This window comes from Lemur catta, chromosome 5, assembly GCF_020740605.2.
Source record: "Lemur catta isolate mLemCat1 chromosome 5, mLemCat1.pri, whole genome shotgun sequence".
NCBI lineage: Eukaryota > Metazoa > Chordata > Mammalia > Primates > Lemuridae > Lemur > Lemur catta.
Window position 1 is genome coordinate 68,880,569 of NC_059132.1, and position 17,494 is coordinate 68,898,062.

Genomic DNA, 17,494 nt, shown 5'->3' on the forward strand with positions numbered 1-17,494 from the left:
AAGGCATCTCTTTCCTCTGCCACTTCTCTCTCCCCGCTGTCACCCTAGTCCAAGTCCCCATCACCCTCCCTCCCCCAGACTATCACAATGGCCTCCTCACAGATCTCCTTGTTTCTCTCACTGTCTGCAGGCTGGAACAATGCTATACACTTTTTGACCTGCTAATCCCTAGAAAATAATCCAGTATCTCTGGAGTTATAGACATTATTTTATTTCCTTACTTCCCTGAATACCTTTTTAAAAATAACCAATAATTAAGAATGATGTATATATCTGCTCTTTTTAATCTGGAAGAGTCCAGCAAGTGCTCTATGGCATAGAGAGGTCCCTCCTTGGATAGGTGGCACCTAAATTACCCACACTATACAAGCTTTCTCATTAATCCACTGGCATTTCACTGAGACAGACCATACAGGTGGGCTGATCTGGCAGACTGCGATGATATTTTATTTTCCTTATTGGGCCAGAAAATCTTTGCCAGTGAGGAATGTCTACATTTCATTGAGTGTGAAAGTGTTAGAAAGGTATTATATAACACTGCTATAATGAAAATGACAACCACATATGCAGCGTATTATCTATTTGATAGTGCCTATACAGTCTTAAGTAATACAAATATCTGACACTGATTAAAATCCTCTGCTCTGAAAACCTTTATATTTTAGAAAAAAATATACTTTAATCTTTTTTATATCCTTTAGGATTTCCTTTATCAACTATGTTATTCTCATAATTACAAAAAGGGATTATTAATTTGGTTTTTTTTTAAACAAGTCAAATAAGTAGTTAATTTATGTCATTTGCCGCCTACAGTTATTTTATTACCACATTAAAAAGGTAAGAAAATAAGTCATTAATATGCATAATGCTTTCCTTAAGCTATTTAGAAGGGCCCATACATCAGAAATTCTTTCCATTTCTCCACCATTGCAAGAGTAAAAAATTACATTGAAATTCAGCAATTTAACCTTCATAAATGAAGTAACCTGCATAGCTAACATTAAGTGTTTGATTTAATTTACTTGCACAGGTAGCTCACTGAGAAGGCATTTAACCTTAAAGTTAATGATATCAGATCTATTCCACAGTGTATGTGCTTCCAATTGCTTTCTACAGCACTGCACAAACTAATATTAAGTTCTCATTTTAGTAATATTCGTGGGCAGGAGGGAGACATTATCCTCAATTATACCTGTATAACATCTTTGTCAACTTCAGATGCTTTCCACTTCAAGAGCAGTAGGTGAGGAGAGTAGGGGTGGGACATGACCCAATTCGTAGCAGATGACCTCTGAAATCAGATACAAGGAGAAGCTCTTAGAGCCAAGCATGGGGGTCTGATTTTAATTGTTTCTGGGCCAAATAGGCCTCAATCTTTTTGATATTCTTACATTTTCCATCTTTAGGATAATAGGGGTTTATTTGAGTGTTTCTAAAGGAAGTTACTATAAAAATTCTAGAAGACATCTTTGGAGAATTTATCATAATCTCAGAAGGGAAAGGCCTTTCTACGATTAAAAAAAAAACCCCAGAAGTCATAAAAATTAAGAAAATGGATAAATGCAACTACACACATATCAAACATTTCCACCTGGCAAAATTCACAAAGAAAAGTCAAAATATAAGACAAACTGGAGGAAAAACACAGCCATGTCATAAAGAGCTTATCTCCCATTTAATATATAAAAAGATGCTACAAATCAGTTTCAAAAGCCTAATATACACATTAGGAAAATGGCAAAAAAAAAAATATGAGCGTATAGTTCACATTAAAGAAATAAGTATCTCTTAAATGAATGAAATAATGCCCAAGTCCACTCATCATAGGAGAAATATGGCACCAACATGCCAGTATTGATTACCAGACTGACAAAGATCCAAAGGTTTAATAAGATACTGTAGTTGATGTTGTAGAGCAACATACACTCACACAGTACTAATAAGTATAAGATTTCAAAATGTCTATGGAAGATGATTTTTCAACATCCCCCAAATTATAGGTGTGTGTATATATGTATCTCCAGAAATTCCACTTCTAGGACCATATCTTATAGATGTACTTATAGGAAAGACTTAGGAAAAAACATGTAACATTTTCATAAGAGCAAAAGTGAACAATCTAAATGTTCACATATAATGGATTGATTAAATAAATTAAGGAATGTACATCTGAGAGAATTCTATGCAGTGATCCAAAAAAGAATGAAAGAGCTCTTTATATGTTAAAATAAATTGACCTTTAACATATACTGTTAGTTTAAAAAGAGCAAAGTGTGAAGTAATATATGTAGTAATAGTATACAAATATTTGTGTAAAACGTAGAGAAAAAAAGAATTATTTGATAAGAAAGATATCCAATGTTATAGAGACTGAATGTTTAAGTCTCCCCAAAATTCATTATGTTGAAATCTAATCCCCAATGGGATGGTATTTGGAGGTGGGGTCTTTGGGAGGTAATTAGATCATGAGAGTGGAGCCCTGATAAATGATATTAGTGCTGTTATAAAAAGAGGCCAAAGAGCTAGCTTGCTCTCCTCTGCCCTGTAAGAACACAAGAGCAGTTGACTGTCTGCCACCCAGAAGAGGGCCCGACAATATTGGCACCCTGATCTCAGACTTCCAGCCTCCAGAACGGTGAGAAATAAATTCCTGTTGTTTGTAAGCCATCTAATCTATGGCAGTTTGTTATAGAAGCCCAAACTGACTAAGACACCCAGGGATAAATAAAGGATACAATAGAAACTAACAACATTAATTTACTGCACTGAAAAGAACTGTGTGGCTGAGGGACAGAGGGAGGAGGAAGAATCTGTGATGAATATCGTTTGTACTTTTGAATTTTGAATCATATCACTTACTACCTATACAGAAAGTCAACAATTTTAAAAATTAAAACAGGAGGCAAATAAACAACGTTATTGCCTAAGATAAGACATAGATTTGACATGAATTTCACTTATTCAAAATTTCTTTAACTCCTATCACAATGGAACAGAGATAATCAAATTATTTCTTGAACAAAATTTTAGGAATGCCCTTCTAGGAGCAACTGTTAGTGTTAATAACAGAAATTGATCTTTCTGTAGAATTCTAAATGGTTTCTTAGTTTTTCCCCACTTTGTACATCTTACCTCCTCAAAGAATAAAACATCATTGGATAATTTCTCTAGAAAATATAGCTAAGAACTTGCAACCCTTGTCCATGGAATTAGCTCAAGCCTACTCAATATCAAGCTGTAGACCTCAGAATATAATTACTGTGTTTCTCAATTAGGGAGGCCTTGTCTAGCATATGGTCTGACATTGGGATAGAACAATTTAAATGGGGCTTCTTAGAAAATTAGGGACATAGAGAACTTTGTAAAGTCAGGTTAGATGTTTGATATGCAATTAAATATTCTTAGGGTTTTTTCCTATTCTCTTTATGTTTGATTTTCATGGGTCTTTTTTTAAATAGAGATGTTCTTTTGTTATTGGCTGGAGAAAAATGTCCAGTCCTAATAGACAGAAAGAGCAATAGACTTTTCCCCAAGGTTAAGCCATGGGGAAAATGAATGGGCAGAAAGAGGCAGGCAAACGTGAGTGAGGCAGGTGAATGATTATTTTCGTGCTGAGTATGGTCCAAAGATGGAGGCTGTCTGGGAAGGCGGGGCAATAAAATGTGACTCTAATGATTACTAAAAAATTATCACTAAAACTGCTTGTCTATTTTTGAAACACAAAGTTATCTCCAGTCCAACAGGACTTCAAGGTATATGTTATCATAATTGAAAATAGGTAGTTTTAAAATACCACCTTTAATAACAATGCAGGACAAGCCGGGAGGGCATTCAGTGAAACATAACACATTTAGCCTACACAAGAGAGGCGATACCGATAAAAATAAAAACTCAGCCAGAGAGATAATTTTCCACATTTACATTTTTGTGGTCACAAAAAAATTCTCCCTCTGGCACAAAATCTCTTTCCTCATAAACTCAAGCTGGGCACAATATGTTCCTTCTCCATTCTTTTTTTTTTTTTTTTTTATCCCAGTACAGAGTTTGACATTGGTTTGATGTCATTAGCATCACCTTCAACAAATCATTTTCTTCACTTGTCCAATTACAGACAACATAAAAATGCCTGTCCTCCATGTTTCTTATTTCAACACTGGGCTTGACATGACGCCACTCTAAATCACAGAAGCCGCTTGTCAGTTTCTATGACTTAAAGTTAATTTTCACTCAGCTTTCTCTTCTTTTTATTTCACATTTCTTATGGGTAATGGCCATAGTGAAAATGATGGTATAGGAGCTTTTCTCCTTCAGACCCCTACCTTCCCCACCGCAGATTTATAGCACACTTTTGCTCAGAGAAATTTTAGTATATCTCCCCTCCACTCAACAATAAAAGAGAAAAGACTGTTATAAACCTGCATAGATAGCCTCTTATACCCTTTAGGGACAAGTCCTTCCCTTATACCAAAAAGTGGAACTGCTACAAAAATCAATGAAGAAAATAGGGCAGTTGATGTCCCGAGAAGGGACTCACAAGCTTTCTACTCATTTCATTCCACTGCTCCCAAAACAGGGTGAGATGCACATACAGAGTCAACTACCAAGGTAAACACACAGTGACATGAGCGAAAACGGGAAAGTGAGAGAATAGCCACTCTTCTTTTGAATCAGAGAGAAAGATTTTATCGAAGAGGAGACAAACTAAGTAACTTAAATATCACTAAATTAAAGTTATGTGTTTTTAATCCATATCCTCTGTATAAAAGCAACAGCAACAGAAATAGTAGGGAACTACTTCAAGTAGAAAATAAACTAATAAAAAGTTGTATATTTTGTTTCAATGCATATATGCATATTTTGTTTTCAGTGTATGTTATTTTGGAATCTCTTGAGGTCACTGGTTTTGGGACCTTCCATTTCCCTTTTTTGTCTTTTTCTGTGTGTGTGTTTGTGCCCTTTTTAAGGTTTTTAAGTGCCTGACTTGCAGTATGCACTTGTAGATTTCCATGGAAACCAGGATTCACCTTGAAATATAAGATAATATTCTAACCAGCGTGCTGAAACACCTCTAGGGCTGCTAGGTAGCACTGTTCAAGCCATTACCACAGGGCTTTTACAGGTGAATTTCAGCGCTCCCTTGGATTAGCTGAAAATGTGAGTGTCTTGAAGATGAAACATCCTTCCTTGCCAATGTCTCCTGCCTGTGTATACTTTATCTTTGATCCTGTGTGTTTCTATGTTATTTTCTTCAAGTAAAAAATATATCATTTCAATTTAGACTCTAGGAATTTACTTCCAATTCAAGTTATGTTACCCAAAAATCCATTTTTTTAAAATCCAGACATTTTTAAAAATCCAGAATTAAAAAATATTCACCAGAGGTAATGATGTATCAATGCCCAAGACTATCTCAACTATAAATGGCTTTTATAACTTATTAATTATAACATGCTCATCCAAAAATTATTGATTTAAACAATTGCTTTTTAATGCTAATTAAGTTGCTATCTTGGGAATTACCAGCATGTATTGATTTAGGAAAAAATATACAAGGCCATTTTACTGAGGGCTGAGGGAAATATGCTTCTTATACTGTTTTGATGCTATTTAATCCCACATCGTGCTATAGTGTTTGACAAGAGCCTCTTGTCTTAAAGGATCTTGTGCTGTTGTTCAATATGGTAGCCAATAGCTACAGGTGTCTACTGAGCACTAGAAATCTAGCTAGTCAGAATTTAGATGTGCCATAAAAGTGCAATACACATCAGATTTTGAAGGTGCGGTATGCAAACAAATGTAAAATATCTCAATAAATTTTATATAAATTATATGCCAAATTGATAAAATTTTGGATACATGGGGTTAAATTAAATATATTAGTGAAATTCATTTCACCTGTTTCCTTTTTACTCTTTTAATATGGCTACAAGAAAAATTTAAATTGCCTGTTTGTCTCATGTTTTACTTCTCCTGGAGAGCACTGATATCTACATGATAATGCTATCATGGAAAGTTTAGGGTCTGTGTTCTTCACTACTATATTCTAAGCTTAGCAAATCTTCTAAATAATCCCAGTCCCTGGCATAACACAGGTGTCCAATAAATATTTATTAAATAAAGGAACAAATGAAAGTGAGTAAACAATTTCTTAGCTAGCAAGTACTTTTTTCCCAAGGAAATCAAAATGTTTCATAAGTATAAAGAAATGAGTAATTTGCATGCTCGAGGCTTAAAGGAAGGCAAGTACTAACAGAGATAAATTTGGAAAGTAAAGACATTGTACTTAAAGACTAAGTATTGGTTGAAGCTGAAATACCAATGCAAAGAAAGGAGGGATATTTATAAGGTGTAATTTATATGATAAAGAATAAACATATATATTGTATATAAGGAAGGTAACAGCATAATTAAAGATCAACAAGATTTATATGAAATTTGGGGCATTTATCTTGACAGCAATTTATGCAAAGTCGTAATTTAAATAAGTTAAATCAAAATTTGACTAATAAATTAATAAGATATTTGAAAGGCATAAAAAGAACAAATGTTTTTAAAAAGTGCCAGAGTGGTGATTAGTGCATCCTAATAAAGCTGGCTATAAATACTAACTAGGGAAAATTTTCCTTTGTTTAGAACATTACCTAGATTCAAATATCCAGCAATTTTACCAGATAGTAGAAATAAATTGAAAGGGAATTATTTGTCATGGAGGGAAATTCTAAATCTTGTCAAGAAAACTAGGCAATTTGGAAAATCTGCAAAAAATTTAATAAGAGGAAAATCTCTTAAGTTTCTGATTGTGAAGCAATAAAGACACTAAATATCTAGAAGGGAGCAGAGATATTATTAGGTAACATCAATATAGTGCTTAATATATGCCAGGCCCTGTCCTAAGAAATTTATATAAATGCACTCATTTAATCTTCATAAGGACCCCATGATGTTTGGCCTATGGTTATCCCCATTTTATAGATAAGAAAAGTGGAACAAAAGATCCGCTAACTTGCCTGTGGTCACACAGCTAGTGAGTGGCACAGCCCGAATTCAAACCCAGGCAGGCTTGTTTCTAATCACTCTGCTATACATATATGAGACCCTGCTATGTGTTAGGTGATTTACATAAATTACTCACTTGATCTTTACACAATCCTATTAGAAGGTGCAATTATTACCGGATTTAATAAGTTAGGAGATCAGAACTCAGAGAGGAAAAGTCACTTATCCAAAGTGACCCAATTGTGTCAGAATCAAAATTTAAATGCAGATCTATCTGATTCCAAAACTCCTTCCACTAGATATTACATCATACTAAATAAATATTTCCTGCAAGTAACTCTGGATAAACTTTTTGTCTCTAAACACATATCAGTTACGCAGTTTGATTAAGGCAGATTACTTACATGATCTGTGACAAGGATTCTGAAGCACTTTCTCTTGAGAAACTAGAACAATATTCAATCTAGTGAAAACTGGTTGTTTTCTCTTAGATATTTTTACTCTTGTGCAATAGCACAGAACTGTATTTACTATTCTTATTTTTCAAATCTTAGAGCACCTGCTGAAATAGATATAAAACAGTGCATACAAAGCTATGAACTGTACCAAGATGGGATGTCAGGACCCTGGAGAGATTCACCAAGCTACTGTCTGCCTCTTCTACAAAGGACTGCTGGATGTGGAGACCAAATCTGCAAGCTGCAAATAGCCCTTCTGCCAGACAAAGGAAACGTGCTATGTTCCTCTGCAGCCTGACTCACAAAGACATAATGAGTCCCAAGATCACAGAATGGTTAAAACAGAGAGATACATGGTCACCTCCTTTTCTTTTCTTTAAGAAATCAAAAGAAGGGAAAGTGAAGAAAGGCTAATGCTAATTTGCTGAAGAATTAAAATGCAGAAAAGTTAGAAATGGAAAGTTATGCTTCCCCTAGTAACTATAACTTGGCATATTCTATATAAGGACATAAATATAACAGCAAATATAGTACATAAAATACTATCATGTGTGTAAGGGATGAATAACGATAGCTGGGAGGATCATAATTTTGACTTTCCTGATTTTTATGAGTTTAAATTCTCAGCCACAATACTGCATTAATACATACAAGTTTTGTAACCAGTCTTGACTTAGTTTTTGCCCTCTCTTTGCAATCGTCTGAGTTTTCTTGGCTCTTTATAGGATAAAGCAGTAACCTTTGACACTGACCTTCCAAATTTGATTCTGATTCAAGTCTTGACCTTAAAGGGAAAAAAAATGGTAGGCATGAGTATTTTATCTTGGACCTCATTAAACAAAGGAAAGAAAGTAAAGGCAAAGCTTTCAGCTGTGCATGATTGTCGAACAGTGGGGGAATGCAGAAACTGCTAAATAAAACAAGTCACACATTGGGCCAGAAAAAAAAAGCTGAAGCAATCGTTTAAACCTGCACACTGCTGTTTTTTATTTAATGCTGAGGGGTGTTTACAATGCCGTGATTGCCGGAGAAAGGTTAATCCAGATGCGTAAAAGAGGAGCCAGTGTATGTGACTGTTTCACACCATTCTATTGGCAGTGAATATTTTAGTAACCCTCGTGAATCCACATCAGCAGTGCAACCATCAAATGAAACAGCAAAGAAAGCACATATTACCCTAAAGAATGAATTTTGATTTAAAATAGAGGCAGAGGCATTTTCACTTCCCTCTGCTGTAGTGATGATGGGTGGAAAACAGTTTTCATCAGTATAAAGTGCTCTTTTTGAGCTCCTGTATTCTCAATTCACCATCCTATTTTTGAACTTGAGAGGCAGAGAGAAGTAAAAACTTCCACTCATTCTCCTTCCAGCTTTCATTTAGGTTTTTTTTCCCCCATGAGCTTCAAACTATAGTAGCAATTCTCTCCTTGGAGAGTATTACTTTGCCTCTGCATCAAGCTATGTCAAAAACTATTCAATATTCTAAGCACCTCCACCGGGGCACACGTTCCTGTCTTATTTCCTTCCCCGGAAAGTATCTGTATTGATCTTTCTAAAACCTTGGGGCCAGATGAAAATACCAGGAGAGGCATTCTGTAGGGGGGAAAATGCAGATTTGTACTGTCCCCTCCATTTTTTCCTTACTTTCCAGAAAATCCGGGCAGACAGAGCAATATTGGAAACTCAACATTAGTTTCTTTCTTCCTTCTTCCCCAAGGCTATGTTAATAGCAACCATTTGTGTTCCTGCCTTTAGATCTTCAGGACCAAAGATTAATCAGAGTCAGTGTTTTAACTTTTCCTTTGCAAGCACCACTGCCCAACCCATACATAAAATGGAAATTTCCCCTACTAGTATTCAGTGTTACTGATTCTATGAATAATTACTTGCAATTCAAATTTGTTTGAGTCCAGTTCTTTTCGGCCTAGTCAACAATGTTCATGATTCTGAACTCACATTTTAAAATTAACTGCATATTTTTAGAAAAGATGAGGAAAATAGGGTCACACATGTTCAATATAGCATCTGACCCTTGATTGCCAAGGCAACACACATTGCAAGAAAATATATTTTTTGATATTGTAATATTTATATTGATGGGGATCAGGACACTTTGACCCAAAATGTGGCAGTGTGGCACTTGAGAAAACATCAGAGACAGAAAAGTTGCTAACTTTTTCCCCTAAAACCTGGTGTAATACCTAGAAAGGATTTTCTGACCTCCTGAAGCAGATCACAAGACCCTCATGAGAGGTGCCCTCCCTGTAACCAGAGGAAAGAAACATCCTTCTCTCTGAAGACACAGGAACACAGAGAAGAATCTGAACAAACAGGCCTTGCTGAGTTTCTCTCAGTTTATCACTATTAGATCATACCCTTTACGCAATCATGTTTCTCCAAAACTGCCCACTCTTCATCAAACCTACCACAAAAATACAAACATTTAACTATTTCTTCGAGTCTTAACTCCCTTATGAAATCTTCTGTGTTATGTAAAACTTACATTAAATAAAGTTATATGTTTTTGTCCTGTTAATCTGTCCATGACAGTTTTCCTTTCGGATCCAGCCAGGAACCCTAAGAAGGTTGAGTAAAACCTTTCCCTCCCCTACAGCTTCTGGCACCTAACACGGGGCAACATCAGCTGAGGACACCTTGCTCAGTACGGAAGCTGCCGTTAAGAGATCCTGGACTTCTGTCTGACAAAACTCAGTGGAAAGTAAGAATTCTTACCACATCATCCTGTCAGATCTTTGCCTGTAAGGACTGGTTGAGCAAAGATGGTAAGAGTCTTTCTTTCCAAATCCAGATTAGCAGTAGATTATGTTTTTTTAAAATTAGTTCTCTTGGTTTGTGACTCTAGTTAAAATTTGGTTAAGTTGGAGAACCCATTAGTTATTGATAGTTTCCCTCCCAGGGACAGCTATTGCTTACTCATTCTCTCATTTTGTGTCCTAAAAACTTGGCCTGACTTTCCACTTGCTGGAGCTCCTAGGTCGTCAGTCATCACCTGCATGTACAGGTGCCCACCTGAAAGGTTGGGGGTCCCCAAGAATATGGCCACACAGAAATGTAGGTTATACTGCATTTGCAGCTAACGTATCAGCTGTTGCCAGCTTTCAGGGGACAAGTTCTCTGTGTCTTTCGGCTATCTTCAGGAGTGGTTCTGGGTCTTGAAAGGCCTACATCATTTTGCACACTCTTTGAGGAACTCTTGTATCCATAGTTAAGTCATAAAAGGCTTATAGGATTTGGTGTTGAGTCACTTGATTGTGTTAACAAAAGACCATAAAATCTGCAGAGAAAAAAAAGGAGAGCTTTATTTTCTATCAAAAAAAAAAAAAAAAAAGCAATCTGCAGATTGGGGAGGCACCACCTTCAGTACAAGTGAAACTGTGTCCTCCAAAGAACAAAAGAAGGGTTTGGCTTAAGTAGGGAAAATTCCCACCCCATAACCAGTTCTCAATCACGTCTGTTTATGCAAACAAAGGGTTCAAGCATGTTTAGCTCTGATTGGTTGAGATAGTCCAGCCCTGATTGGGTGGCTTCCCAAGCCCAAAATTCAAAACCGGAAGTGTCTCTGTCAGATATTTTCTTTTAAATGCCCATTTTGGGGTTGGGATGACATGTTTCCAGCCACAGTTTTTCTTGGCTCTAGTCAAGAGCATAAAGCAGGATGTTTGTGTTTGTCAAAGGCTGCCTTTTCCAAGAACAAAGGGCACATGACTGCTCTTCTCTCACCTAGTCTCTGATTTCTCTTCTCTAAATTTTGGTCATCTCTGTTACCCATCAAGACTTCATCCCCTGCAGAGAGCTTGGGGTCTTATTTACAGTTTCATTTCACAATAGATACCTTTGGTTTAAGAGAGAAACAGAAGTTCAATACTGCCAGGAATATTTACTGCTTGTCCTGATTAAGGACAAACAGATATTTGATAACAGTTAAGATATTTGATAACAGTTTTTTTATTGATCAAAAGTCGGTCAAATTGGAGGCTAATTTTAAGAGCTTGGGGATTTTTTTAAGGCCTTCTCTCTTAAGCTAAGATGGAACTATATACTCAGAGAGAAGGAAAGCAGACTGAAGCTGCTGTCGAACAACTTGTTAAAGACACACAGCTCTAAATCTAGAACATGGGAATCTTTGGATTTCCATCTTAGTTGGAAATCTATTCCCTGATATAAAAGAGGAAATTGAAGACAATGTAGTGGAGGTGGGTCAGCCCCTTGATATCATTTAGGCTGTGACCCAATGCTTGGAGGACTTAAAAATAACTGTCCTTGTCTAACAAATTGAGCCTTTACAAAAACAGAAATGGGACTCTAGATGCCATTTAAAGCCCATCTATCTTTACCGATATCCAAACTTCACCTATTTATCTCAAGGTGATTGCAGATAATGTAAAAGATCAAAACATTAGAAATGGAACTATCCTGCCTGTAAGAAAAAGAGGGAAATGTTTAAATAGTAATTATACTAGACCTCTGATTATAGAAAAATATGACCCAAAACTCCTTCTTAGAAAAAACTTTCTCTGTGCCTTTGCGATATCTATATTCTATCTTGTCTTCTCTCGGACCTGAGAATGGGGAAAAAGGAGTTATTTGGAAACAAATTTGGGAAACTAAAATCTTAAAAGTCTTTTCCACAAATCTTAGTAAAAGTCACCTGAGCAGGTAAACTTAACTCATTCAATCATCCAAAAACACAATTTGGGTATGGCTATTCTTTTATAAACTAGTGAGTTCTGTATTGTTGTACCTAACACATGGCTAAAATTTTAAAATGGAAGCTGTAAGATCTTTTTTGCATATGTCTATATGTTTGTGTGTGTGTGTGTATACGTATGTTATATATATGTGATATTTTTCTACCTCTGGATGCTATTACCAAATTAATTTATAAAATCTCTTAAAAGAATTCTATTCAAATTGGCTTAGAGATAAATGAGCCAAAAAATTAAAATTGTTTCTTTGGGACTCTATTTTTTTACGAAGGTTCTCATGCCACATAAAACTTATATTAAATAAATTTGTATGCTTTTCTCTTATCAATCTGTGTTTGTCAGTTTTTCTTTCAGACCCCACCAGAACTCTGAGAGAGGTGAGGGAAATCTTTTCCTCCTCTACCATATTCATGACTATTTTCAAAACAAGTTTTATTATTAAAAACATTATAAATATCTCCACACATAGCAATGTCAAAGTTAGGGGAAAAAACAAAGCCCCTAAGCAAATTGGGTAACTGATCCATTATTTGAATGATAAATAATATCTTATATTTTTGAAATGTTTTATATTAAAGCATTTTCACATAATAATTTGCATTTATTAGGTGTTAATATGTACAAAGCTCTTCTGAACACTATGTATTACCTCACTTAATTCTGGGAACTATCTTTCTAGGTAGGCTATATTATTATCCCCATTTTAAAAATGAGAATACTGAGGCTAAGGGTATTACAGTGATACTAAGTGTTAGAGTTAGATTTCAAACTCAGAAGTATGTGCTGAGCCACTGTGGTACAACACACATTCATATTAATAATTTCACTTGATCATTTCTATATTATTATAAAACAACTAGAAAAGCAATTCTTGTTTCTGTGTGACAGATGTGCAAACTATGTAAAGAGAGGGAGTGACTTAAAAAAGGTCATCTAGCTTGTACAATAGTCTACCCCTTAGCCACAGTTTTGCTTTCTCAGTTTCAGTTACCTGTGGTCAAGCTCAGTTCAGAAATGGTGGGTAAATGGGAGACACCACCAGGTGTGGTGGTTCATGCCTATAATTCCAGCACTTTGGGAGGCTGAGGTGGAAATATTGCTTGAGGGAAGGAGTTTGAGATCAGCCTGGGCAAGAGCGAGACCCCTGTCTCTACAAAAAAATAAAAATCTTAGCCGGGCGTGGTGGTGAGTACCTGTAGTCCCAGCTACTGGGGAGGCTGAGGCAGGAGGACCGCTTGAGCCCAGGAGTTTGAGGTTGCAATGAGTTGTGATGACAATAATGCACTCTAGCCCGGGTGACAGAGCGAGATTCTATCTCAAGAAAAATAATAAGTGGAAAATTCGAGAAATAAATAAGTTTTAAATTGTGCACCATTCTATGTAGCCTGAGGAAATCTTGCGCCATCTGGTCCATCCTGCCTGGATCATCATCCCTTTGTCCAGAGTATCCATACTGTATAGCTACCTGCCCATTAGTCATTAACATCCATCACCGTCTCCTGACATCAACCATCGATCTCCTCATGGTTCGATGACCCAAGATCACCCCAAGCAAATGATCTTTCTTTTGATGTATTGTCCAAAGGTCAATAATAGCCTAACAGTACATCACAATGCCTATATCATTCATCTCATCACATAGGCATTTTATCATTTCACATCCTTACAAGAAGAAGGGTGAGTACAGTATAATGAGATATTTTTAGAGAGAGAGACCACATTCACATAACTTTTATTACAGCATAATGTTATAATTGTTCTATTTCATTATTATTTATTATTGTTAATATCTCACTGAACCTAATTTATAAATTAAACTTTATCATAGGTGTGGATGTATAAAAAATATAGTATATATTTTTCAGGGTTTCAGGCATTCACTGGAGGTCTTAGAATGAACCCCCCAAGCATAAGGGGGAATGACTACATGAATTAGGACTAACATCCAGGTACATTATTGCTGTCTCTTAACCATCCCATGTATTTTAGCTATGCATGGTTTAAATGTCCTTTTAATTATTTTAGGTCATTAAATATGAAATGTCTAATTTTGAATCAAAAGTGATTTATTATATCTCAAACAAGAAGCAGTACAACTAATCAAAGTATACACTTAAATTATCGACACAGTTTTGCCATCTTAATGGTAGCTTGTTTATGTCAGCACTCAAGAAGCCTGGAGAGCAAGTGGAGATGAAATCGCAAAAGGCATTCTCTAGAGCTTGTTGAGATTTGAATATTTTTCCTTGCCAGAAGTGGTCCAAAGCCTGGAAGAAGTGATAGTCAGTTGGTGCAAGGTCTGGTGAACACAGGGGGTGACAGAGAGTTTTCAAGTACAGCTTCTATAGTTTGAGCAGCATTGTTTGTGCAACATGTGGTTGAACATTGTCTTGCAAGACAGAGGACTGGCCTGTTTCTGTTGACCAATCTCGGTTGCGTAATCGGAACCATCCTCATCATTTCATCCAGCTGGTTGCAGTAGACATCCATTGTAATCAATTGACCAGGTTTCATGAAGCTGTAGTAGATAATACCAGTGCTGGACCACCAAACAGACACCATTAGCTGTTTTGGATGAATACTCAGTTTTGGACTGTGTTTTGGCACTTCATTTTTATCCAACCATTGTGCCGAATGCTTGCGATTGTCAAAAAGAATCCATTTTTCATCTCATGCAACAATATGGTGTAGAAATGATTCACCTTTATGCTGTGACAGCAAAGAAAGGCAAGCTTCCAGACGATTTCTCTTCTGATGCTCATTTAATTCATGCGGAACCCATCTATCCAGCTTCTTTACCTTGCCCATTTGTTTCAAATAGTCCAATACTGTCTGAATAGTAACATCAAACCTTGCTGCTAATTCACGTAGGTTGAGATGGATTCGCTTCCGCTACAGCTTTCAGCTCATTATCCACCTTGGTCTCAGGTCACCCACATGGCTCATTATCATTACTGAAATCACCAGAAGAGAACTTCTCAAACCATCCATGTACTGTGTGTTCATTAGCCACATCCTTCCCAAACACTTTGGAAAGTAAATTATAAAATATTTATACCACATAATATTATGCAGCCAATAAAAATGATGTTTTAAAGAATTTTTAATCACTCATATTTGTGATTCAAAACCACATAAACAGTCCAGGCCCAGTGGCTCACCCCTGTAATCCTAGCACTCTGGGAGGCCAAGGCAGGAGGATCGTTTGAGCTTAGAAGTTTGAGACCAGCCTGAGCAAGAGCAAGACCCTGTCTCTACTAAAAATAGAAAGAAATTAGCTGGAAAGCTAAAAATATATAGAAAAAATTAGCCAGCCATGGTGGTGCATGCCTGTAGTCCCAGCGACTTGGGAGGCTGAGGCAGGAGGACTGCTTGAGCTCAAGAGTTGGAGGCTGCTGTGAGCTAGGCTGATGCCACCGCACTCTAGCCCGGGCAACAGAGTGAGACTCTGTCTCAAAAAAAAAAAAAAAAAAAAAACCACATAAGCAATATGATTACCCTTCTATAATATGTAAAATATGCTTATCTCAAATATATTAGAAATGTAAACATGTACAGAAAAAAACTTAAAGGTATTCACAATGTTTCTCGATAGGTTTACAGGCCAATAAACATATATCTATGTTTTTCATCTTTCAAAAAATGTTGGGTTGGTCCACCCACTGGCAAGGGGCTCCCAATCTCCACCCTTCCATCATTCCCTCCTTCCTGGGGAGGGGGTAGAGGAGGAGTGCATCTTCAACAGCACTCTGCCTTCTCCCCACCCTGCCAGGGATTGCTGCTGGGGCTGGGATAGAATTTGGGGAACACTGGGTTCGGCTGGGTGGGGCATCAGAGGGCAGCCCCGTGGCTGGCTGCTGCTGTCTCTGTCATGGACAAGAAAATAAAATGACTATTTAAAAGAAAAAACTCTTCTTAATTCAAAAAAGGGAGAATGGTTGTTCCACAATTATTGATAATTTGAATTATATATTATATATTTTTCAAAGAAATTCAGTTTTTACTTTTCAGATTCAAAATTAGGTTAATTGCATTCTCTGATAAGTCATATTATTCATAAAAAATGATTTTATTCAGCTTTTCAAAGTGTGAGTTGGCCATGTTTGCATGCAGGTATGTAGTTTGTATATAAGTATTTCTAAAGTAGTTTAAAAGAGTTAATATTTTCCCCAAAAAGGTAATGCTTTCATTGCATTGTAATTTATTGTATGTAGTTATTTATTTTCTTTCTTTCCACCATACCCCACATCCTGCTTCCTTCATAATATAAAGATAAACTTCAGACCAATTTATGTTCTTATCATAAATCTAAATTTAAAATATCTAAATAAATTAATATTTATTTTTAGAACATATTCATAATTACTCTTAAAAACTCTCCTTTAAAGAAGAAATATCATGTTTTCTACCTATTTGAAATAAATTTTAGTTTAAGTAATGTGTTTTGAAAGTTGCTATTTAGAAATAATTGAGAAGTTTGTAGGCCAAAGATTCAAAAGTTAAGGTTTTTGGTATTTCTAATTAGAATATTTCATGTGTATTTTAAAGATGTACAATGTCATCAGAGTGTCAAAATTAACTTAAATTGTCTTGAAATATTTTTTTCTACTGTAAAAAGCCATAAGTTTCAAATACTAGCAGCAGATGTTACCACTATAGCTTTTTCCATATGGCAAATACACTAAAAAATGGAGCAATCAACATAAGAATCCTCAACACCAAGTCATCCACTTTACACATTCATTGAGTGAAGCCAAATATATTATTATAGTTCATGGCCATGTTTTCAGAAACTCAGTTCTTTTTTAATATTAAATCATGTAGTCAAATGAATCCCAAATATGTGTGTGAGAGGCAGAAAATAATGTCAAATAATTCTGAATCACTGAAAAAACTCTGGATGTTGTCTTTGAATACATTTCAGTCTCAGTATTTTATAGGGGCAAGTTTGAGATAAGATGCCATAGAGTTTTTTATATATAAATAGTAGTTGTTTAGTGAAGTTTTTATACTAGCAGTTTAGAAAGAAGAGAGGAAGACAGGCTTTGAACAGGTTGCACACTTAATTTATTTCCCTCATGAATTCTCTGCTACCCTCTGGGCCTTAAAAGGTAGAAGCTGGACGTTGACGGTAATTATTGTGGATTGCACTGCATGCAGGCAGCTGAGTGTAATTCTACACTTCAAAGAAGTTCAGCCATGTGTCACTGTGAACAACTATCACGAATATAACTTGAGGTGTTCAGGGATGCCTTTAGAAAAATGATCTGTGTAAATAAGTGATTTTCTTAGATGGTGGATATAACCACATGG